This window comes from Aedes aegypti, chromosome 3 (assembly GCF_002204515.2).
Source record: "Aedes aegypti strain LVP_AGWG chromosome 3, AaegL5.0 Primary Assembly, whole genome shotgun sequence".
NCBI classification, from domain to species: Eukaryota; Metazoa; Arthropoda; class Insecta; order Diptera; family Culicidae; genus Aedes; species Aedes aegypti.
Window position 1 is genome coordinate 114,581,295 of NC_035109.1, and position 26,043 is coordinate 114,607,337.

General features: G+C 36.0%; 1 protein-coding gene across 1 annotated transcript in view; it reads left to right on the top strand.

The window, feature by feature from the left end:
• Positions 1-1,048: 1,048 nt before the first annotated feature.
• The window catches only part of LOC5567059 (ras-like protein family member 10B), a 127,493-nt gene continuing 102,498 nt past the window's right edge, over positions 1,049-26,043 (top strand). The window contains exon 1 of the mRNA XM_021851783.1: positions 1,049-1,610. The gene's annotated coding sequence lies outside the window, so the exon portion shown is untranslated. The remainder of the gene's footprint in view (positions 1,611-26,043) is intronic.

The window sequence follows — 26,043 nt, forward strand, 5'->3', positions numbered from 1 at the left end:
GAAATAAGCACTTGGTCCACTCTGACTGCATACTTTTATCGATTTTTAGTGATCATCCAAAGTAAATTTGTTACATATCTCTCGCAGTTTACAGCATTCTTGAAATCTGATCAAAGTGGAACGGATGTAAGGTAATTTTGCATCTAATGTGAGAATAATCCAATTTTCCCAAGTTTTGTACTTGGTCCCCTCTGACTTAACGCCGACCATATGAGGTTCAATCGGCCTTCCATATTTTTTTGTCACCTAATAAACGCCATCCTGAAGTATCTTCGGACTTTTCCATTTCAACTTCTATACTAGGATACGCCGCATGTGTCAACGGTTCAATGCTTTTTGTAGTCATTATGTTTACTGACCATGCTTTCAGCTCGTCGACAATATCCACAAATAAATTTGGGTTCACACTTGCAGACGTTGTGGCGGCCATGTCCAATTGCAGCTGTCTCTAGTAACAATGGTTGTCTTACATTCCTTCCTTTCCCCGATGACCGTATTGGGCGTGGCCGGCGCCGTTGTTGATTTTTTAAATTTTAAACTCTCGATTTGTGCACTTTGAGAATGGTTAGCTACTACCAAGCCCTATTTATTAAATCGCTGTGCATTGTAAAGCTGGGGAACAGTAGAATTCGTTATTATACTTTACTCAAAATCGACCAAATTGTTGCTTACATGCATTTGCGGTTTGGCCCCTCATTAAATTCCACTAGATTTTGTATCTTTTGATAGATACGCGTATTTCGATCTCAACTGTAAGGCCGTCTTTAGTGTCGTGTACTAAGCTCGTCTTGACATAGATATTATTCAGAGAAAATTTGGAAAAGTGGCAGAATTTTTCATACACTTTAAACGTGAAGCAACAAAAGTCTGAAAACAGTAGATTGGCAGCACTTCTCGAACCAGAACTCACCAGACAAATAAAGAGAGAGCACCAGAGAAAGCACCCTCCACACATTTAGCTCGTTCCATGCTCCTAATCTCCCGAAGAAGGATGCTGGAGCAGATCCGACGAGACCAATCCCCATCGCAGCAAGGAGCATTCCATGGGCCATGTGTTTGCCCATCCCGTGTCGTGCGTTTTCCGAGACCAGTCGAAATTGAGATCTGCTCGCGTTCGGTTCGATTCTCTAGCTTCTAGCGGTGTTATCGGTGCTTTAGTGTTCCTGTGCTGTGGGGCGCAAACTTGTGCTGCTCCACCAAGTGGTTGTTGTTTGGTCTAGTCTGGAGTCTGTTACACCTCCCCACCCTCCCTTCTAGAGCCCTTTCAGAGGGTTGTTCGTTTGGGGGTCCCGACGCAGTGCATGTGTTTGTGTGTGCTGGTGCCTAGTGCAGTGTACTTTCCTTCAGTTCTGCTTACTGGCTTGCAGTTGCTTTTGTCAGCCACCCCAATCCGGTTGGGGGTGGTTTTCGATTTCGGTCGGTTTGATGTGTGATCTCGGGTAGTGAAGAACAAGAAGACAAAAGAGGATTTCCCGGAAAAGAGCTGTAGTCACGATAGCCAAATATGATAAGAAGTAATCTAATTTTTGGCTGAGTAAATGAAATGTGTATGCAGTGTACAGGAATCTTACCCACTCAGGCTCGATGAAAGAGAGCAAATAGGAGATGAAGTAAATAAATATTTATGGCTGAAGATAAAAGCGGATGGATTGGAGAGCTGCCTGGAGCCAAAGTTTTGTGAAAGATGCTTTCGAGTCAGTTCAAGCTCGGTAGACGAGACGACACACGGGTTCAAGGGAAGGCACTTGGTCCTCGCAAGAAAGCATAAGTCGTGAAATGGAAGGAAAAAAGGGTCGAGTGCTGTCGTGGTCTGGTGGTTGGAATTCAATTTTCCCGCCCTCTGCCGGCTGCTCTGTGGCACTGATCCACCCGCCTTGTGATTTGCGATATTGGATTTTAATATCTGCCGTCGAAGAGCTGTCAAAGGATAACTCCAAAAGGATGCAGAGAACGAACGGCACTAGTTCAGGACGCTTTCGATAGGGAAACAGCAAAAAGCATTTGACGTGGAAGAACGATGGACCCGTACAGTTCCCGGTTTATATTCTGTTTTCGTCGTCGCCGTCCACAGAGGCGGCACTGCCCGGCTCGTCGAAGAAAAGCGAAGCAAAGTGTTATGCAATCATTCTCCGTGTGTTTTTACCATTTCTGTTCCGGGGCGCTTTTTCCACCGCCTCTATACAACATTCCGTTGGCGAAGCCAGGGAGGAATAAAGCCCTCCCGGGATAACGAAAAATTTGACTTCGAAGCATATTTATTAAAAATTGAGTCATTATGAATAAATAGGAAAATTTTCAGAGTCCTACTAACAATCAGGCTGCATTTAAATAAATAAATAAATAAACGACAAACCGAATTTAGTATTCCACTAAACAGCTCGAAGATTTATTATGCATTCAAAGAAATTTAGTAATTTTAAATTTAGTATTTAGTGGGCGCTTATAGCATAGTATAGTATAGTATATATCAATGGTTGCTAGGCCGTGATTGATCGGAATTTTTACGAATTGTACATCGATCCAAATGAATAAGGTATGGGACATTCCTATTACTCTGGAAGAGCATAATTTAGCAGTTCTAATATTATTAATAATTAACGGCGCCGGCAAAGTCCTTACTGTCAGTTGGGATGGGGTATGAATTTCAGTATGTAATTGTTGTTTCTAGAGACCGGGAATACATCTGCATCTCCACAATCACCATAGAGTTTCCAAGTAAACTGCCACGAATACTAACGCACGATCAATCTTACACAAGTCGATTTCCTCAGAATGAAAACATATCGATGTTTGTTCGACGTTATTTGATCTTTCAATCAACGTTAGTCCAACAAGTAAGTGACAAAACAACAATAAATTACTAAACAAAGATCAAGGAAATGGGTACTCTTGGCTGTTTAAACTTATACCTAACCTTCACACACACAGTACATAAACACATTAATTGACCACCTGCCAAACAAGCAGGAATTTCTAATTTTGACAATCCTTTCATTTGATTAGGTACACAATTAAAAAATGACCCCCTGTATACGATCACAGGTAGAATCTAGTTCTAACATACCGCACACTTTTTTCTAGTATAAATAATAGATCCATGCGATGTTCTCTTCAAGTCGAGCACTCGACACTGAAGAAATCTGTAAGTCGCAGACGAAATAGGCCTATCTGTCAAGATAAGCAACACATATTAGAGTTTAAAGGTATTTGCTCGCCTTACAAGTGGTTTTAGTATTTTATTTTTTGTTTACAAAAGTGAAGTGTTAAAGTTCAATTTGTAGTTTTAAGTAAGTGAATGCTCCGCAGCAATGTTGTTTATGTTTTCTTTCTCACAGCAAACAAAAGCAATGTTGTGACAGTTCTCACAGCAAACAAAGAACATTTTGTCAACATTGCACTACTACGCAGGCAATTGGATTGATCTATGGGAAGGGTGTTCATGAGTGAGGGAGGGAAAAGATCTGGGAGTCCCTTGTGATCAGTGATGCAATCTATCCATGGAGGAAAGATAAAATGACTCTTAGGGGTCATGCACAAATTACGTCACGCTCCGAGGGGGGGAGGAGGTCAAGCCAAGCGTGGCAAGTCTTACAAAAATTTCAGAGGACTCATACAAAAAACGTGAGGGGGGAGGGGGTCAAAAAAGTTGATATTTAGTGTGACATAATTTGTGTACCATCCCTTATTTAAATAAGTTTTCCTCTTTTGTCTCGCGGTGAAATGATATTGATGGAAGATAAAAGTATGCTGACATTCATAATGTCGAACTATTCAAAGATTATTTCGAGTCATTTAGAAAAAGAAAGGTATGTGTATGTGAAAATTATATAATAAACGATAAGGGTTTTTGTTCGGAAACACAGCCTGTTTGAAACCCACTGTTATCATTTTTTATTTTTATTTATATAGTTTTATTGATTACGTCTTCAACACACAATGTTGTATAGACTGATAACTTAATACATAAAATTAAATCAAATTAACACAAGAGGCATCCTGACATCGAAAGATTAGCAAAATTTACATCATAATACATATTGGGAAACACATCACATCACATCAAACTTCAAGCTTCACAGTACCGTAAAACGGGGTAACTTTGATGATGCGGGTAACTTTGATAGTGCGAGACCCACAACATTCTAAACGAAATAACAAAGTTTCTGTTAATCAGTCAAGCAAAAGGAATGCAAAAGTGAAGAGTATTAGTATGACACTTCACGTCAAAGCTATTTGCATTGGAATCAAGAACATTTGAGGATTTATGTGCATATATTGAAAAATTATAAGATTTTAGTATTTTTAAAAGCTTACAAACAATCTGTTCTGCGATCAATATTTGATGAGCCACTTTGATGAGTTCGTCTTTTATCCTTGACAGCCTAGTTGTAGTAGAACATGAATTCTGTTTCAAATCTCTAAGCGAATACAATTTTTACAAACTGGGACCCTTTTTGTAATCGAAGTCAGAAATTTCCATATAGCGTTAACGCCTAGAGGTATACAAAGCCTTATAAATGTTCCGTAATTATTTGTTTATTCAAATTTGTTCGACTATCAAAGTAACCCCAAAACAGAAAACCGACTTTTAATTATATGAAAAATTAAATATCCATTCAGAATAAATCCTTTGGCAAATTACTATCTGAAATCGATAGTTAGGATACCAGTACTTGTTTTAAAAATATAAATTATAATTCTTTGAAACAGCATGCATAAATATTCAAGTTTTATTCGAAAAAACTATCAAAGTTACCCCGTTTAACGGTACTATAAGTAAGATAACACATATAAAAGCATAACAAAACATAATCATTAGCATGAAACGAGCTCACCAGTTGGCAATCTATCCTCGACTGAACACGATTATCATTTCGCCCTCGCCTAACGCGAACCGGGCACTATTGATCATGATTCCGTAGCTCACTCCACAGGAGCATGCAACGGCATTAAAAGACCGCACGCTACTCTTTAGAAACTTTTGACACTTATATCTCAGAAACAGTTCAACAGTGGGATTCCGTCGAAATTTTCAACGGGGCCTTGCCCAATCGGAAGCCATATTTAATAATGATTGGTTTTAAGAATATTATTGAAGATCTTGTTACTTTATCTCATAGTAGATTTCTGTAGGATAGGACTACGATATGAAACTATAGACCTATATTGTTAACTAGTAGTCCCGGCAAACTTCGTCTTGCCATCAAGTAGGCTTTTGAAAAACGCCATGAAGCGCCCCGTGCAAAATGGAAGTTCCGTTCGCTCCTGTTTTTTCAACTTTCCCGTTCAATATCCTTTGCTTTTTATTAACACAAACACGTCGGAACACTTCAAGAGCATAACAATTGAAGAATTTTCAAAATCCGATAGCCCGTTCTCAAGCCATTTCGTGACATGCAAACACCATTCCATTTTTATTTAAATAGATTGTGGCAGATGTTTCACATACTCTATTGTATGTATGTATGTAGGTAGCCACCATCCTAGCTTGAGTCTTGCTCTGCATGCGGTTCCACTTTTCAGTAAAGTCAATTTTCATTATCAATCTGAATTCAACATACCATTGTATGAAGGGCCAAAATGGGGTGTGGCGGACCCGTAAGCAGAGACACTTACGCGAAACCCGCGGGAATTAGAGAGTCTCCTTCCAATAATATGATCCAACGGAAAGTATAATGAAATTTGCAATACCTGTCAAGTTATCCACGGGATGGTTTGTTATAAGAAGGGCGCGTCAAATCCATAACAGCTGTTGGGATAGAAGAACCCATCTACAAGGATGTTACGGTTACTTCAACCCTTGACTCCGGCTGGCATTCCACTCCATTGTCCAGCTGTAACTTCAATGATGCCCTGATGCACCCTCCAAATATCACCCATGTTATATGATTCAATTAAATGATTGTTATGTAATAAAATGAAATATAATAATTTAAAATATAAATAATATAGGAAATCATGCAATAACTGGATTATTTGACCTAGAATCGATGGATGAAAGATGATTAATATTAAATACAAAATAACAGATTGTTCCAACAAGCCTGAAAAAAAAGTACAATGACAATGTATGTCTGCATGTATGTATCCTAGCTTGAGTCGTGCTCTGCATGCGGTTCCACAGAATAGTAAAATCAAATTTCATTATTAATTTGTATTGGAACTGTTGGAGATATGCCCATCTTCTAGGATGTACCACGCATTCTCCTGGACCCCGGCCGGCATTCCACTTTATCGTCCATCTACAATTTCAATAATGCCCTGATGCACCCTCTAAATTCAAAACATATTATGAAAAAAAAAATGATTGTAAAGAAAGTAGGAATATGAAAATTATTTATATGTATGGTTGATGAAGGCAGTAATAGTTATTAAATCCTATTGATTTGATGAATTCGGCTTCATAAGGTACACTCCAAGGTAAGAACGATATACATTTTGTAGAGAAGAACGACATGCTGAAATATGAAAACCTGTGTTTAACCTCCATGCAGACTCTTTGATGCTCCTGGAAGCTGAATTACTGAAATAGGAAAATAGAGCATAAAAATGATCTGAAAAATTTGCCCGCCTAAAGCATAATAAATGAAAAAAAGAACATTAAAGCTTTGCCATGTTTGTGGCTAATGACAATAAACGATGTAAAATATAAAATTATTAATTCAAAAATGCCTACATATAAATGAGTTAATTTGACAACGTATCAATATACAAATTCAATCATATATGAATATGTATGTAGGTTTTCAACATCTTAGCTTGAATTTTGTTTTGAATGCGGTTTCATTTGACAGTAAAGAATATGTTCATTATCAATCTGAATTCAATAGATCATTGTATGAAGAGCCAAAAGGTAATGTGACTGGCACGTAAATAGAGACGTTTACTTGAAATCCGCAGGAAACCGAGAATATCCTTCCAAAACTATACTGAAACAGAAAGCAAATGAAATTTGCATGGGATGTTATGATGAGGCAGGACAAAGCAGAACTGTTTCAGCTACTGAAATAGAATAACACACCTACAAGGATGTTATCGTAACTGCAATCCTAGACTCCAGTTGGAAATCAACTCCTTCAATAACTTCAATGATGTCCTGATGCAACCTCCCATTATTAGGTACTTGTTTTCTATTATTTCCCTTACAGAAATATTTTTAAAATATAACTATGATAATATGAACAATAACATCAACATCAGTAAATGGAATCATAGAAAGTATTCGAATATTCGTCCTTGAATCAGGGAATGAAAAGTTATATACACAATTGTAATAATATAAAACTATTTTTTAATACTGTCAACGATGGATTTCTGAAATTGTGTGTCATCTTCTGCTAGTATATTCTGGAAAAAACAAAATTTAATACAATTTACAGTCAAAAGGAATGATGTTGTTGGGAGAGCAGCTTAAATAAATCAATAATGTTCAATGAGAAACCATTTGTTCATAATTACAATGATGTTGGAAACAAAAATAAGTTGTTGATCTGGTTACTACACCATCTAAACAAATTCTTCTTTGATTTGATGCTATGAAGGTCATGATTGAATTATAATAAATTTACGGTTGTGATGTACCTAAATATGATTATTGACTCTCTTTTACAATTTGTCTTACAAACGCAACGAGATCCAAGATGAATTTAAATTATGGACGAATGGTTCGAACGTTTTCTAGATGTGTCGTGACTGTAAAAGCAAAAAAATAATAATGAATCTAGAAATCGCTACTAATCACCACATCTGTTTATTCGCCCTATTCAGAAAGCTCCCTAAAAAGTAAAATCAGTAAACCACGCATACCACTATATTTTGAAACAATGATGTCGATGATGGTCAAGATTCTGGATTTACTCAAGCGACGCTGAACACTGATACGTGCCACCAGTCCTCCTCTTCACTCCCACGCCGTGCCCATGCAAAGCAAATAGTGACGATACAGCGGGAGAATAAAAGAGAGAATGAGAGTCACGCAACAATGATTCACGTAACATGTGTAAATCCAGAACATTGGGCGATGATGATAATACCAAAGACACATTAAGGCCGCACGGGACGTCATCATAATCACCCTATCTACTTCAAGAAGCAAATCCCAAGAACCACTCCATATATCGATGCGAAAAAGTATCACTATGATTCTATATATGTAGTGCACAACCCGATAAATTTTCAGCTTCATCGGTTCACTAAAACACGAGATTTGCTTCCACAAAGTTTTGATGATTATTGTTAGAGTGAGACGAAAGATAGGGAAAATAACACGGTCTCCCGTGTCCCCTTAAAGACCTCCATGTCCCTTGCAGTTGCCCAAAATTTTATGGCTCATAAGGTAATCTAGAATGCCGTGAAAAGTGTACTGCGATCTGTCAAACTTGGGTACCTTTTGCACTACCGAGGGACCAAATGCAGTACTAGAAGTGGTACCCAATCTGAGCCCGAGTGGGACGGACCTGATAATACAGCAAACGTTCAAACCAAGATCCAAAATTGTACCGCAACTATTGTCATTAGTGCCACGAAGAGTTATTTGTTACTAGTATTATCAAGCTTTTACATACAATTAACATCAATAGAACCTCGAACAACCTTCTAATAAAATCAATGCAGTTAATATCTGTTTTGAAAATATAAAAATTTGAATAAGATTATTGAAGGGGAGAAATGGTGTCAAGTCGTGAAACATTATAAAATATTGGAAAATAAATGAACCTATTGAAATTATACTTAGCTTGGTGCCCTATGTTGCCATGGCAAAATGATTTCTTCGAACGAAGTGGCTTTTAGGCCGATGGCATACCGAAAGAGAAGAGAAGAGAAGGGAAGTGTTGGCGAAAAGAGAAGAGAAGAGGTAAAAATGGTATGGCATATTGGGAGAGGTTTCGAAAGAGTTTCAATGCGCTCCGTGTTTTCATTGATTTTGTGCTTCGGCAACAGCATGCTGCCTGCGACCAGAGAGAGAGCGCGCACGGCTGCTTTATTCGGTTTCTTCTCCTTTCCCATGTCCCATTCGCATCAACAGAGGCCTGTAAAGGCGACTCTGTAGAATGTAGCAAGTTTGTGAAAATCATTTCTCATCAAGCAGGAAGACTGCTTCTCGATGGCATGCGAAGAAAACCATTTAAATCACTAAGTATGTTTATTTTTCGTCATCATCCGCACTCCAGTCCGCTAGAAATTACAATGTAGGGCCGATACAACTTGGATGAAACAAGCAGAAATAGCAATCATAGGATATCATTCAGAATATATACCATGACCCCACAGTTATGGATCAAATAGTGTGGAGTCCAACCTATAAGATTTAATAAAACTACATGGTAAACGTAATTTAAAAGCACGAATTGAATCGTTTCAAATTGGATCTTCGTATAGTAAACTGTTTTGAGTGTAATATTTACATAGGATTGCATAAAAATTGAAAATTGTATCGGTTTCTGAAAACCATATTATGGATCAATTTTCATATTATGGATCAAATTGTGACATATTACGGATCAGTGCGCAAAATTAAGAGATTTTCAACTCAATGCATCTGTATTGCTTGATTTGGCCAAAGTTAATAATGTGTCACATATTACTGCAAATAAATAGCAGTATTAGAGCTGGAAACAAGGGTTAAATGCCCTTTTTTGTGATACTGCATTGTAGTAACTGATACATGAACTGTTTTCGCTCCATATCAAGTTTTCCATCCATTTTGTCTGCTAAAAACGAAATTGACAAACCTTGATGTTTTATTAGTTTTATCCTTAGTGCTTTTGTCTAAAAATGTCGAATCCAATGCCTAAAATGGCAGAAATCTACATTCTTTGGATGTGATCCATAACCGTGGTAAACAATCATTTCCTGGTCCATATTATGGATCACTAGTTAGAAGTGCAAATATTTGGTATTTAGAATCAACAATCAAGAAAAATGTTTTCCAAAGATGAACTCATACTAAATCGAAGCGAACGAGCATGTTTTATGCTATAACATTTGAATTTTACCACCTGTAGGAGCTCATGAATGCTGACGGCACTTCTTATAGAAAACGACCATATAGTGATAGCTGTGTGGTACCAACTAAACATTTGTCAAATACACCGTTATTTAGCGGTTGAATGTTGTGCTTAACATTACAAATGGTAGAAGACAAATAGTATAACAAAATATGTTTTACGTAAACGTTTATGTTTTGGCCAAGTTATTCGATGTTGAACGCCAAAGTGAGTGGGTGATCCGTAACTGTGTGGGCATAGTACAACATAAAAATTGGAAAAAATATAACAGAATAAATAAGTTGTTGTTAATCTGATTGAATACACGATTGACTACATTAGTTAAATAACCAATGAATAGTTAATTCAGATTTTCGTGACATAGTTTTTAAATATGAATCACTATCACATATTATCAAAACAACTACTAAAAAGTTAAATTAATTAATTCGAAAGAACAAAAATAAATCAAAACATATATGGTACTGGTTGTGCATAATGATCATAGCTATCAAGCCGACTGGTATACATATATATGGAACATAAATTGACTTCATTAAATTGGTCAGATGAAGGTAAGTTTCTAGGGCTTATGCTAGATAAGAATTTAACTTTCAAAAATCACATTGAGGTCATTCAAGTCAAATGTAACAAATATGTAAAATGTCTCTATCCCATTATTAATAGAAAATCAAAACTTTGTCTTAAGAACAAGCTTTTGATATGCAAACAAATTTTCAGGCCAACCATGTTGCATGCTGTACCAATATGGACTAGCTGTTGTAATTGTAACCAGGAAAAAAGCTCTTCAGAGAATTCAAAATAAAATTTTGAAAATGATTCTGAAGCTTCCTCCCTTGTACATATAGTACTAATGAGTTACATAAAATATTCAATGTTGAAATATTGGAACAAATGTCAAATAAAATAATTAAAAATTTCAGGCAAAAACGTTACACACTAAGCTCATACGGTGAATTTCACCGTAATCTCAACAGCTGAATAGTTCGGTGAAATAAAACACCGTAATTCCGTCGAAATTCTACGGATTCCGGTGATTTTTCACGGAATACTGTAAAAATTTACCGTACTCCGTTAATTTATTTCACCGAACTGTTCAGCTGTTGAGATTTTACAGGAATCCGTAAAAAAAATTTAAGTGTGTACTATCTTCTATTGTCACGATTAATGCGTTATATATTTAGGTTAAGTTAAGTTAAGTAAATTGAAAACGTGTTTTTTTCTTCTATAAGCAGGTGAAATCAACTCACCTGTAAAAAATCTGAACTGCTACGGCAAATGAAATGTAATATGTTGTTAAAAAAAATTATTAGAAACTTAAATTTGTTTTACCAAATTAGGATGATAGTGTTGTCGAATAACACAGAACACACAGAAGGAATGAATGTAATGTTTGAAATGATAATTATAAAGAAATTAAAAAAATGATATCTATCAAGCCTACCGAATATTTTTTCAAAAAAAGTTATAATTTTCGAGAATTTTGAAATTGAATGCCTTTTTCCACACAAAATTCCAATCTCTTAATTATAAGTCATGGAACATTGTGGTTTTCTTTTTTTTTCTACGGCATGGCCGAGTGATAATTTTGAGTTGGGGAATTTTATTGTATAAGATCAGTTCAGTGGTAGGTACAAAGCACACTTTTTTTTTTCAAATATAAAAAAGAACTTTTCTTTTTTGTTTGTTAATTTAGTTTACTCCCAACTATTTTCATCAGTTCGAAATTCACGCGCAATATTAGTGCTGCCAATAATAGTTCAAATTATCTTCAAGCGTTTTCGCGCGTCGAAGCACCACACGAACTGCTTTCACGCTTGACCACACTTTCCATCCCTCTTCGCATCGTTTCAGTATGCCAGGTAAGCGCGATTTTCATACAACATGCATGGAGAGACCTTCAACGCGTACGCTCCTCTTTCACATCCTCGCTTTCTGTCTGTACTAAGTAATATAGTTTGAGATTTTATCAAACATGCCTTGTCGATTTTTTATATACCGCATTGACAAGTGATCCACAAGGAGCAAGTTTGTTTTACGTAAGCCATAGTGTTGCACAAAATTTTATTGAACTGGTGCTTGATATTGAATCGTAATCAAGAACTCTAGGAAGATTTCCTGTTTTTAGAGGCGTTTTACAAACAGTTACTTAAGATTTATCCGATCGAATTGCCCGGGACCCATAATGGTGTTGTTTTGATTTTGTTTCACATTGGGCTGGATAGATTATTTTAGATAGGGGAGGTTGGGACGGAGAATATTGCTTTCACCTTGAATTTCAGTTTTCGATGGAAAATCCATCTGAATATTTTTTTTTGCAATTTCGCATCGTAATAGGCTGTTTTCCATCACGCTAATCTGTCATGAAACGGCCTACTTTCCTGCACTGAAGTATACAGTGCGGGAATAGTCATTACCTATCTGAAACCAGTGCTGTAATGAGTCATTACGCAACGCTTTCTCATTACGCAACTGTTTTGAGTTGCGTAATGAATCATAACACAACAATTTCTCAGAAATTGTAAAACAATGGTGAATGCATTCCGATATAATTTCTGATCTTTCAAGTGGTCTTCTACGAAATTGCAAAAAATGTTGTACGTAACTCGTTGCAGAACTCGATTTTTACAGCACTCGTCGTAATTATCCTACTCGGCAAGCCTCGTAGGATAAATTTACGACTCGTGCTGTAAAAATCATCATTCTGCAACTTGTTCCGTAAACTACTATTTTTTTCGAATTTAGATGTCAGTATTATCATTCTGTATTTCTGTTTATTTGCTGTCAAATCATCTAACAGTGAACAATCTGCTCTTCAAATCAGCAAAATGGAGTCACATAAAGCCAAGAGTACTCTGAAAATTATACAAGTGAATATTCAAACTGATGAAAGTTCAAATCAAAACCTGAGCTTACATGATCAACTGATCATATTCTTCGACATCTTTTTATCTCGATTTATGAGGAAAATGTATACAGGAAACAAGACAAATAGAAATAAGGAATATATAATTGACGAATTATAATTATTCATGAAATATAATAAAAATGTTGAAAAATATAGATATTTAAAAGAGAGATAAGTGCTGAACAAGCAAAATATTATTCACCTCTGTTCTTGTTTATATTCAAATGCCATTTCGATCGAAAACAGTTTTTCATTTTCGCCAACAATACCAAGTAGGGATTCTTCCACCTTAATGTTAAAAGATGTTCTGAAGTAGTTATCAACTGGAGAAAGCAATAAAATAATATAGAAAACAAAAATACTGATTACTGTGATGCATCAAAACCCGGACACCTAAGATGATACACATATTCAAATGCTTGCATACGATTGGTTAATCGTTATTTTATTATGTATTACTTTGAGATGATAGCTTTTAGGTTAGAACTTGATAATTTTCACCAAATTTACAATGAATTTAATGAAAATTGAGTTAATTCTGCATCATGTCGTGTCCATAAATCCGGACACATGAATCAAAATCCGGACATCGGTGCATCAAATTCCGGACATTCAAAAAATCGCAGTTGTTCTTAAAAAAATAAAAGCCATTAAACATACCTTGATATCACGATACAAAGATTCATGGATTTGTAAAAATAATGTTGTTCATCTGTTGGATTATACAGAAACATCATAAAACGTAGGTTTTGAAGTCTTCAAAAGATACTTGTGATATGTGCATGGTTCCCTCAATAATTACACATAATTTACAAACATTTTCAGTTAATACTATTTAAAATCACAACGGTACAACATTCAACGAGTTTTCCAGGTTTTCGAACAATTATGATGTTGTATTTCTTTTTGAACTTTGAAAAATTGTATGCTAACACACTGTGTCAGGATTCGAAACCACACATATAAGTATCCGGACAGTCTTCTTCTAGCACAGAATTACATGCATTTCATTAATTTCTTCGAAACTATTGACTTTACCGAGAACAAAATACAAACAAATCACTACAGAACATGAATCACATGATAAGCACGTAACAAACGCGTGATGAATCGCCGAAACGCGATAGCGCATTGAGTAGAATTTCTTTGGTTATCGTTAATTTTGAAAGCAAACGCGTCCTAGCGGAACCGACTTTTGTTTTTGTCTTTATTAATGATTTACAAGACTAACTTGATGTCGATTCATGTTACAATGGTCAACAATAGTTAACATTAATAGTAGGAATAATATTCTCACACTAGGAAGGATATTTAACATTGAAATGATTGAATTTCACCAGTGTCCGGATATTGGTCCTGTCCGGATTTTGATTCATCACGGTAACAGTTTATCAATAAATCAGTTGTAATTATGATAAGTTACAAAAGTTAGTTCATTTAATTTTAAAATTACCTATTTGTGGATTTAATTTACTAGCAAACGTTCTGATCCGTGCTCCATTTACGCCAATAACGAGCGCAGTCATATCATATTCCTCTAGCGTTCACTAGCGTTCTTGCGCGTCGAAGCAGCAAATGATTTCCACAGATCTCTTTGAACCTCTTCACTTCGCCTTCAGTATACCAGGTAAGCGCGTTTTCCATATAGTTTGCATTGAGAGAGCTTTGACTCTTTTCTCTTCTCTCCTTTTATCCCTTCTCTACTCCTGCAATATGTCATCGCCCTTAGTGATATTTTGACCCACACTTTCTCGACAGCGACTACTTCATCGGGGATTCTCAACATGCACACTTATATTTGAGCCGCTTTTCCACACGCACACATTCGAACTGCTTTCAATAACAAGAGGCATCTTTTTCTTCCTCACGCACACACATATCTGCTCGTCTTCTCTTCACTTTTTTCTAATAACATCCAACACAAATAAAAATCGAACACCAACCGAAAACATGACTCTGGAACTCTCTCCCTCTCGCACACTTTAAAAACCCAGCAAGCGCATTCTTTGTTTTCATCGAAACAACTTGGTAATTGAAAATTTCTTTCAGCTCAAAATAATTCCTATTGTGTCAATATGATATTTCCACAAACGGCAAAACCTTCAATAAACGGAAAATTATAAAATCCCTGCACTTTCACTCCACTAACCGCGACCGTAATACTATAAAAATCACTTCGAAACCGGACCCGAAAACTCGACACGTCCTCACTCGTTCTAGAAGCAAACCGAACTGGCAGATGTTTCACATACTCTATTTCACATAAATGTCTTCAATGGTTTCTTATTAAAACAATAATCGCAAATGCGACCTTTATTCGAGAACTGAACAATTTATTAAAACTGTGTAAGAACACTGAATTTTCATTGTAACTGTATTTATAAAAAAATGGGCGTTTCAATGTTAATTTTTGAATATAATTAATGAAAAATCCGTCTATTTTTTCAAAATTCCGTACGTTGTATATGGCTCTTAAAATTTATGTATCTTGCAAAGTAGAGCATTTCATATTGATTGATTGACTGGAGTCATAAAGGCAAGCATAAACAACTAAAACCAATAGCAATACGCAACAAATTCTGGTATTTTACTAAACAGAATATTGACTTAGATCATAAAACGTTTTTCCATCGCAAGATGAGAATAAAATTCACGGAGGAATTGTTACAAAGTGGCATACAAAAGTGGTGCTAAACCTGCGAACAGTTAGCTGAATGAAGAATGTGACCCGTTAATTCATAGAATACACAAATGACGTTCCGTAGCCGAGTGGGTAGAGTCCGCGGCTACAAAGCAAAGCCATGCTGAAGGTGTCTGGGTTCGATTCCCGGTCGGTCCAGGATCTTTTCGTAAAGGAAATTTCCTTGACTTCCCTGAGTATAATCGTACCTTCACAACTGACGAACTAGAGTTTGCGCTCAAAAAAGCCAAAGGTAAGTCGGCAGGACCGGACGAAATAGGATATCCCATGCTCAAGCACCTTCCACCGAGCGAAAAGCTGGCGCTATTAAAAGCCACTCTCTGTTAGGCTTGGCGGAACCCTTCCAGAAACTTGGCGACATAGCCTGGTTGTGCCTATCCCGGAGTATACAGGTCTGGCTACAGACGCCGGCAGTTATCTCCCTATCGCCCTTACAAGCTGCCTATCCAAGGTGACTGAACGGATGGTGCACCAAAGACTAATGAACTTCCTGTAAATCAAACTGTTTAGAATGCAATTTTAATATTGCTTCTAAACATCGAAACACTGATTTTGCGAAGGAAGCGATATACAACGTCGCCATTCTTATTTAAATTTTGTGACTTTAGGAATGCTCAAAATGAAGATCAGTAAGCGGTTTAGTGTCTTGCCAATCGAGATTTAGGATTCATCGTAATCTTTGAATTCCGAGATGTTGCACTCTAATAGATCAACTATTGCCTTATTGTATGATTTTTCACTACATTCCCTGATTTTAGTGCCAGCATTGATAAATTCTATAAAAAAAAAATATTTTGTAATTTTCGGCTAAACAAATATTGCCAAAAAAAATCCGAGCTCGATTAAACTTGAAAGAACCACCAATCAAATAAAGAAGGGTATATATCAGATAACAATAACCTTCAAACCTTGAAATGTATAAAGTTATGACTGGCGAAAAGGGGTATGTGGGGGATTGGCATTCTAATAATTACTTATATGTTAACATTCAGACACTTGGAGAACCGACGTTAGAATGTTAAATGAAAAGTTGCATAGTTGTAGTCATAGTAATCCAATTGAACCATGATAAGCTGAACAAATAAGTTAAAAGAATAGCTTTTTTTTAAGAAGGATGAATCATGAATGTATCAAGATATGTTTGAAAAAAAAACTTCCATGAAGTCTTTTCGAGATTTCTCCATAAGTTTATCTTTTTCTTTTAAGAATTATCTTAATCTCAGACACCACCTTTAAGAGTTTCTGAGTTTTCTGAACAATTATACAAGTTTTTTTTGTGAAAGAATTCCTTAGAATGATTTAAGCCCACGGCAACGATTGCCAAATCATTTTACAACAAAATCCAATAGACATTACGTGAATCTGTTTAAAAATTCTGTAAGCGTTTTTTTTTTCATAGATTTTAAAGTATTTGATATATTCTAACAGAAATCAGTCATATATTCAACCAAGAACATTATTCATTTAACAAGTTTTATTATTAAAGAAAGCCCATCTTTCATTTTCCAAGCATTAATTTTTGAATGCTTCAAAAAATGACAAAAGGGATGAATTTTACTGGAAAACTTCTTGTCATCGTCTAGATTTTTATAATTTGTCCATGAATTATCTACGGTTTCCACATGAATTTCTCTCAAGGGTTCTCAACGACTACATCAAGTGTATGCCCAAAAGTTCCATCATTGATTTTTTTCTAGAAAGCCTCCCGAGGAGTCATGAAACAGGTTTTCAAATTCGCTGAAGAATAAATCAGGACTTTTCATATGCCTCTTTTTTTTCAAGAGTTTCTTCAGATAACAATCCTGAAATTTCTTCAAAAATCTCATCCAGTATTTGTACCTTATTCGAAAAACATTTTATTCAGAGATTTCTGCAAGAATTATTCCTACGAACTTTTCAGGATCTCACAAATAGTTAAGCCAAGAATTTATTTAAGGATGCAATAAAAACAGATCAGGAGAAAGAAATCTTTCAAAATATTTACCAGATTCTTTTGAACGTTACTTCATAAATAACCGTATACAATGCTGGAGTCATTTAGGAAGCAATTCTAGGGATATATGTGGATAAGTAATTGACAATATGTACAGTGGAGTGATGAAATTTTTTATAATTTTGGCTCCCCTATGGTTACACGATTTCTGTTATGGTGAAAAGCGTTCTCCCAAAGTTTTTAATGATTTACATAAAAAAATTTGACTGTGCACAACCCACACAACCAGAATGCACATATGACGAAATCACCTTTTGCGTTATGCGATGCTTATATGTGCAAAGATTCACGTATAAGATGCTGCGAGAAGGCCTCAACGTATAAAAGTGGAGGCGATATACGTGATGAAAAATAGCAGGCAATGCGAGTGTGCAGATTTCATTGCGAATCAATCTATACTCTTATACGACTTGATTTATCATAACAAAAAAGAATTGACAGCTACTACAGATTGATCCGATTTACACTGTACAAGTATACGGGACGAAACGAATTGTACGTATGAACTCATAAAATAGCATTTAATGCAAGGAAACTCATCGATCAAACGATTTCGCCCACTATGTAGTGCGGCTGTGATGCAATATGTATAAATAAACGACTTTTCACGTAAACCATTTTGCGACTACTGGTTGTCTGGGAAGGCATTTGAAGTTTAAATGGAGATTAATATGGAAAACGCCAACATTTGTGTTCAGTCTGCTATCTCTTTATCATGATATTTTATGAAAAAGTGAACAAACTTTTCTTATATGAAATCCTTTTAGCTACAACTTTGCCGAAGACCACATTTTGATTGGACGTCTGGAAAAATTGTTATTCATCATCATAAAGTGGGTTTTCTCTTTACATGCTTCACCAATTGTTCGACAGGCAACAGTGGAGCTCCTGGCGGGAAGAATAGATCAAACTAATCCAGGTTACTATGTTCTACAGCAAAAAAGCAGTGGTGCTCTGAAAGTAAAGGAATGATCATCTCAGCATGTTTTAAACTTTGTTATCAATAATAACAAATAATCCTTACGTCCCATCAAAATGTGGTCTTGGGCAATGTTGTTGCAGGGAAAATTTCACATGAGTAGGTTCACTTTTCCATAGATTATTATAGCAGTTAGAGGACTGATTACAAAAAGTTAGCCTTTTCCATAGTAATTTCCATATAAACTTCAAACGGCGTGTACACAACCAAATCTCTTCCAAATCACTTCAAATTTTTGGAGAATGAGTTTCATAATAATTGACACAGTTTAAGCAAAGGGGAGCAAAAACTTCATAAGTTCCTATTTTGAAAAGTTCCTATTTTGTGAAAAATAAAATACATTTATTATGTAAATATTTATTATGTAGTTTCTACTGAATAATGTTATTCTTTAAACTAGTGTGTCTTATCAAATTGCACAATTTTGTAGAGGGGCAAATTGCTCTAAATATTTGCTTTTAGAAATTGAAATTAATCAAAATTTTTACCATTCTTAAAAAATCAAAGTTTTGTTACAATTTAAAAGTATGTTTATGAGAAGTTCTGAATTTTTATTTTAGAATATTTTAAGTTCTTTTCAAGCTGCGGTGAAAATTTCAGATGAATCTGACTTCTAGAAGCCGAGATTCATGTACCCAAACATGACCATTTTATATGAAAAAAAGGTCCATGCGTATTTTATTCCATTCAATACTGTATGAATTTATCTCTGAATGATTTTCTAGGAGGAACTTCTGAATTACTTTTAGTATTTTTTATTAACTTTTTAGCTAAAAAAACTTTGAATAAATTTGACGATTTTCAGTGGTTTGGAAGAAACATCTATATTATTAAGGATGCTGCTGATGTTTACGCTGTAAGAATACATGAAGGAAATCCAAAAATAACGAGCCCTTGAAGGTGCTCTCTGAGGCATACCTAGACGAAATTAAGGATGAATCCTTGAACTAATTCAATATGAAATCCTCTGCTAATACTTCATTGAGCTCTTATCTATATAAATAAAAATGGAATGGTGTTTGTATGTCACGAAATGGCTTCCGAGCGGGTCAACGGATTTGAATCATTATTTTTCCGTTTTGTTCACCAAGTGTTCCGACGTGTTTGTGTGTATAAAAATCCCAGGATATTCACCGGGAAAGTCGGAAAAACGAGCGTGAACGGTACTGTCATTTTGTATAGGACGATTCATAGCGTTTTCCAACAGCCTACTTGATGGCAAGACGAAGTTTGCCGGGACCACTAGTTTCTAATAAATTCTGAATTTCCTAAAGAAAATCTAAACAAACCTGAAGAATCTCTACAGGAATCCTGAGATTGAAATGTGATTCTTTTATGGTCTAATTATCAATCAATGGGACCGCCAGCAATCAAATCTTGTCAAACCTAAATCATAGTGTTATTTTACATGCAAAATTTTAGACTAACAATAAAATGAATAGATAATATCAAAAATTGTCATTCTGTTTTGAAATCAATGAACAACGACTTTGATGTCGTTCGCCCTCCCCTGCTTAGAACCCTGGCTATGTTCATGCTACGTTCCATTTCAATTGCAATAGCAGGGGGCTGGGAACGTTTGCGCAGCATTCACTTCGGCCGGGGAAAGGCTACTTGCATGATTATGAAAATGTATTCCGATTGCGATGGATTAGAGAGAAAGCAAAAAAGCGGGCGCCATGCCGCCCTTATCGATGGGCCCCTGAAGATGGTTTATGTTCCTTGTAATGTGAAGCATTGATCGACAGTCCATTTGCTTAATTTGATTTCCCTTTGCGGTTCTGTATGCATAGGTTAATGGCGATAAATGCATGAAGCTTAATCAGAAGAATATGGGAAACTATTGAAGAATTCTCAACATAATGAAATTTAAAACCATATTCAAAAGCAGTTTCATTGTTTAAAATCAAAACGAATTTTCATAAAAGTTTATTCACCGCATTTTGTTTTACAACCGACACACTGTGAATACATTCGAAGCAATAACATCTCAGTAAGAGAAAAAAAAACTACTTTGACAATGACGATAAAAATGATGATAGGGTTTCGTTCTACTTCGTCGTAAGAGCTACTATTCGTCGTATCAAACTCAAAATGTTCCACTACGGCGGATATTCCAACTTACCTGCAACATACATTCATTTTCCAAACGTAATTTTGTGAAAGCTTTTATGATTCGTCCACCTGTACACCAAAAATGCAATGAAACTAATGTATTTCGATAAATTACTTCAGTTCAATTATCCACTTTACACTTTTTCACCGAAATCGCATGGACGAACACGATTTGAGAGAAATGCTTAGAGATCGACATCAGTCACACCACTTTCCAACACAAGTTTCTTCCTGCCCCCGTGGGTGACTTACTTCGCCGGGCCTTATTTTCGCTATGGAAAACCTTCGTACTTCTTCACTGAAGGATCTCATTCCAATTACACGCCGTAAAACTTCAATAAATCACTAAATTTTACGAAATTTCCTCAACCGCCGCGTATGATTGAGAATGTAAACAAAGTTCTATCCGTCGTACTGAGAAAAAAAGCTTGTGCGCATCAATGTGTGCGCGACGCTCGACGTAAAAATACGATTCCTTTGATTGTGTTGTTTTCGCTGTACTGTGAGCAAATGCCATAATTGTACGGTCAAAAGGAATTGTGTTCATATGTTTGGGCTGAATTTTGATGACAAACAATTAATTTTAAAGGAAATTAGTATATTCCAACATGCTGAAGGAATGGAGGGAGATACCCGTAGATCTACATATTCTAGTGAAACATTTTACTATAGCGTTGATATATTGTGTTTTAACCACTCAATACATCACAGTGAGCCGTAAGTTGTGAGACGAATCTGGAAACTGATTGCGACGGAGTTGAAAACAGTACGACGGATTGAAAATACGATGAGATGCATTTTCTTTGCATTATTTCCAAAAACAGATCAACATTTATCTAAATGTTATTGTACAATGCTAAAGCCGATTTGAGAAAGAATTGTTTGGCTTCGGTTTATATCAGCATCATGCACTGAAATACTGGGAAAATTGCAGTTCTCACTAATCAATTCTTAATACGATGGATACTAGCACATCACCCTAGATTGTTGATGGTTAAAACAAGTAAGAAGCGAAGGATAATTTTCAGATTTGCTTACACACAGCATAGAAGATGCTATTAATAGCACGTTTATTCGGTATCATTTATGCTCGTCACCAACAATACATCAACAGTTGTGTATCGGATGAAAAATGCGAGTCAAAATACATTGAATCAACAACATGTGACCCGCATTGATGAATTATTGTGGTTGAAATTTAACTATTAATTGAGCACCAAGAAATTTATTGTTTGGTTTGGTTTGGCCAGTTTGAAAAAGATTCTTTGGTTTTTAAAGTATTATCAACTTATCAGCGTGATGATGTCCTAATTCCTTGAAAATGGTTAACGTTGATTTGAATTTGTTTAAAACTGTTAAGATATAAATCTCAAGTTCAAGTGCATCGATTGCAATACATTTTCAAATCGTATATGAAATTGAAATTTATTATAATAACTGATAATTACAATGACTTTCCGGGTGGCCTTAGATTTATTCTATCATATTTATGCATGAATTTTTCTAATACTAATGCTTAATTACTAATCTATGAAGCACACACGTAAATGCTGTTATAAATACCTCATCAATTAGTATCGCGCTCATTCTCAAGCAACTCATGGAACGATCCACTTTTGGGCTTTCTCGTCAACCTTTTTCATCGAAAACACTTTTACCAACTTGAACTTCTATGAAACTTGCTCAAACGACGAACTATATCAATCAGTCTTCCGCCAACTGGTTAGCGGAATCTACGCACCTCTTATTTTGCCATCATCATTAACATCAGTCGTAAAGCAAATCATATTTGCTTAGTGTTCATTTATTTCCACTCGATATATTCATTCGTTTGGTCCCTTGGTTGTCGTCTGTATTTGCCGTTAAATTAGTGGCGAGGTCGAACGAATAGCCTGCGAACGAAAAAAATCTGCCAATATTTGCCTGGAGTATTTAGTTATTGGGGGAGAATATTTTCAAGGCTTAGGAAAAGGGTAAACTGCAACAACTTATCAAAAAGGTTAGCAATCAGCATTCATTCATTAAATATTTTCAAAGAAGAATATTGATAGAAATGTAAGAATAATACCTGACAGATAATAAATACCGTTGGCAACTTTTTTATATTCCATTGACTTCGTTTTATTTGGAATTTTTTTACTGTCTTAAATGCAAGAGGTTCAGTGTATTTTTGTGATAATAATATTTTTCAGGATATGTAAAAAAAATGATGCTAATTTTATATTTTTTATTCCAATTTTTAATTTTATGCCGCTAATTTACAATTTTTATATGCATGTTGGGGCCTTCCTTAGCCGAGTGGTTAGAGTCCGCGGCTACAAAACAAAGCCATGCTGAAGGTGTCTGGGTTCGAATCCCGGTCAGTCCAGGATCTTTTCGTAATGGAAATTTCCTTGACTTCCCTGGGCATAGAGTATAATCGTACCTGCCACACGATATACGAATGCGAAATGGCAACTTTGGCAAAGAAAGCTCTCAGTTAATAACTGTGGAAGTGCTCATAAGAACACTAAGCTGAGAAGCAGGCTCTGTCCCAGTGGGGACGTTAAAGCCAAGGAGAAGAAGATATGAATGTTTTTTTTACTGTCGGTTGGCCCAGGCTCTTTTCGTAATGGAAATTTCCTTGACTTCCCATGGCATAAAGTATCATCGTACTATAAGAGTGCGAGAATGGTAAACTTGGAAAAGCAAGTTTGTTTTCTTTAAATACTTGTTAATTTGGCTGCCTTTACCTTACCATAATGGGTAAGGAAAAAAAATGAATATTCCAACCATTGTGGGAAAATGGAATCGAGACAAAACGATAACAAAAACGAAAATCGATGGGCAATAATTTATTGGCATCGTTTCTGTATCCATTGTTTCCCGACGCGGAGTAAATGTGGCATTATCGGAAAACGAATAAAGTGCTTCACGCACTCACTCGTCGATAGCTCTGTCATTGTGATAAAGAGCATGAATGGATGTGCTTGGGAAATGCTCCTCCATATTCACTGATTAGACGTTTGAGTTATGAGGGCGTTCGCCGATCATTATTGGCGAGGTGTTGAGTCGTGCGAAACGTGACGACGGTATTTTTGCTTGGCAACTGAGTTTCTTTCTTGAAGGATTGATATGAGAAAACTATACTATCTATATTGTAATGATCGTTATAAAATATATGAAAAAAAGTTTGCAAATTCATTTAAGCTTATAACTAGTAATATTCCTTTCATTTATTCATTTATTTAGTTAACATCTAAACATATTACAATAAATCAACCATTGTGGCGCTATACTCGTTTCGTGGCTGCATCTCTCCATCCTCGGTTCTGTCCCACGTTTGCCAAATCGATACGCATTTGATCTGCCTACCTAGCTCGCTACGCTCCACGCCTTCTTGTACCGACCGGATCCGAAGCGAACACCATCTTTGCAGGGTTGCTGTCCGGCATTCTTGCAACATGCCCTGCCCATCGTTTCTTTCCAGCGTTTACCAGCTTCTTGTTACTGAGTTCAACGTAGAGTTGGGCGAGATCGTGGTTCATCCTTTGTCGCCACACACCATTCTCCTGCACACCGCCAAAGATCGTCCCAAGCACCCGACGTTCGAAGACTCCAAGTGCTTAGCCATGAATAAAGTTATTATCAGCCGTGGAGCACCTCGAACGTATCCCCGTCTATCATAACACTACTAACTAGGCGAATCCTATCGTGCTCGCTTCCACCGACTAGCATGTACTTTGTCTTGGACGCATTCACCACCATCCAACTTTGACTGCCTCGCGTTTCAGGCAGGTCTGTTACATTTCTAAATGCTCGGCTGACAATGTCCAAATCATACTCGAAGCAAACAAATTGACTGAATCTCGTGAAAATCGTACCCGCATAACACCTTCTAGCTCAATATTGAACAACAGGCACGAAAGTCCATCACCTTGTCGTAGTCCCTGGCGGGATCCAAGCGAATTGGAGTATTCGCCTGAAACCTTCACACAATTTTGCACACCTTCCATCGTCGCTCTTATCAGTATCGTGAGCTTCCTGGAAAAGCTGTTCTCGTCCATTTTCAAAGCTCTACGTAGTCGATACTATCGTATGCCTCCTTGAAATCTAAAAAAAAGTTGATGCGTTGGGATCTGATATTCACGATTTTGTTTTAAGAATTTCCCGTACTGTAAAGATATGGTCATTTGGTCGAGTGACATTTAGTCGAATGTACATTTGGTCGAATAGACATTACGTTGAATAAACATTTGGTCGAAAAGTATTTAATTGCTTTAAGAAGCATAATATATTTTGCTGATAGGATTTTTAGTCGAAAATTTAGTCGAATGGGGATTTTTCAGATTAATTAACAGAGTGCCAGTTAAAACATTAAACAGATTATTTTACAGAGTAACGAAGACACACATTGATTGATTTATTGGAAAAGTGGAAAGCATGGAGGTTGAACAGAATGAACAGAAGAACAAAATGATAGAGTGCAAAAAACTTGCATTGGTATGCTAGTATTTCTTGGACAAATTTCAAGGCTTCAATATACGACGAGCGATGTTTTTGAATCTCAGTTGATCACCCAGACTTATGCACAAACCGATTGGCTGCTAGCGTAGTTGATGTTACCTGATGTGTTTTTTTCTCATTGAGGCTTGATTTTCGGGTCGAATGAATCTCGACGAGCTGATATCAAATGGAGCAAATAAACTTTTTTTTTATTAGTGTCATTCCAAACATTACATTCATTAGTTCTTAGTGTTATTAGACAACACTGTCATCCTAATTTGGTAACACAAATGAGCAATTCCACCGAACATGACGAATTTTTTTTTTAGTTTAATTTTTGTATTTTTTGAATCGCCTAAAAATTTGCATACAGATTCTATATGACCAAAAATGCCATTTTGAACCTCGCCTTATTTTTGAGAAGGGCGTATCGGAAAATGCATAGCAAATCTTTAAAAAACTGTAACTCGAAAACGGTTTGTCCGATCGATTTGAGATCTTTTACAAAGTTGTAGGTATTGCTTAGGACTATATGGAGAATAATATGCACGGTAAAAAAAGTTACAGATTATTTTTTATTTTAAAAACAAAATTTTAAAATCGATTTTCTCCAGAAACGCAGTTTCGATTTTTTTAATTTTTGGATATGTTTTAGGGGACAACTTATGTGATTTATTGCACAATGTTTCAAAATGGAAGAATTATGGACAAAAAAGTTATGATTTTTTAAAGAATTACAGATTTTGAAAAAAAAAAACGAAATAGAGGAAAACAATATTTTTTTATGTGATTATTTGAAAGTACAGAAAAATTGCAATCGAAAAGTACTTAAGTAAATTTTTTCTAGGTTGCATC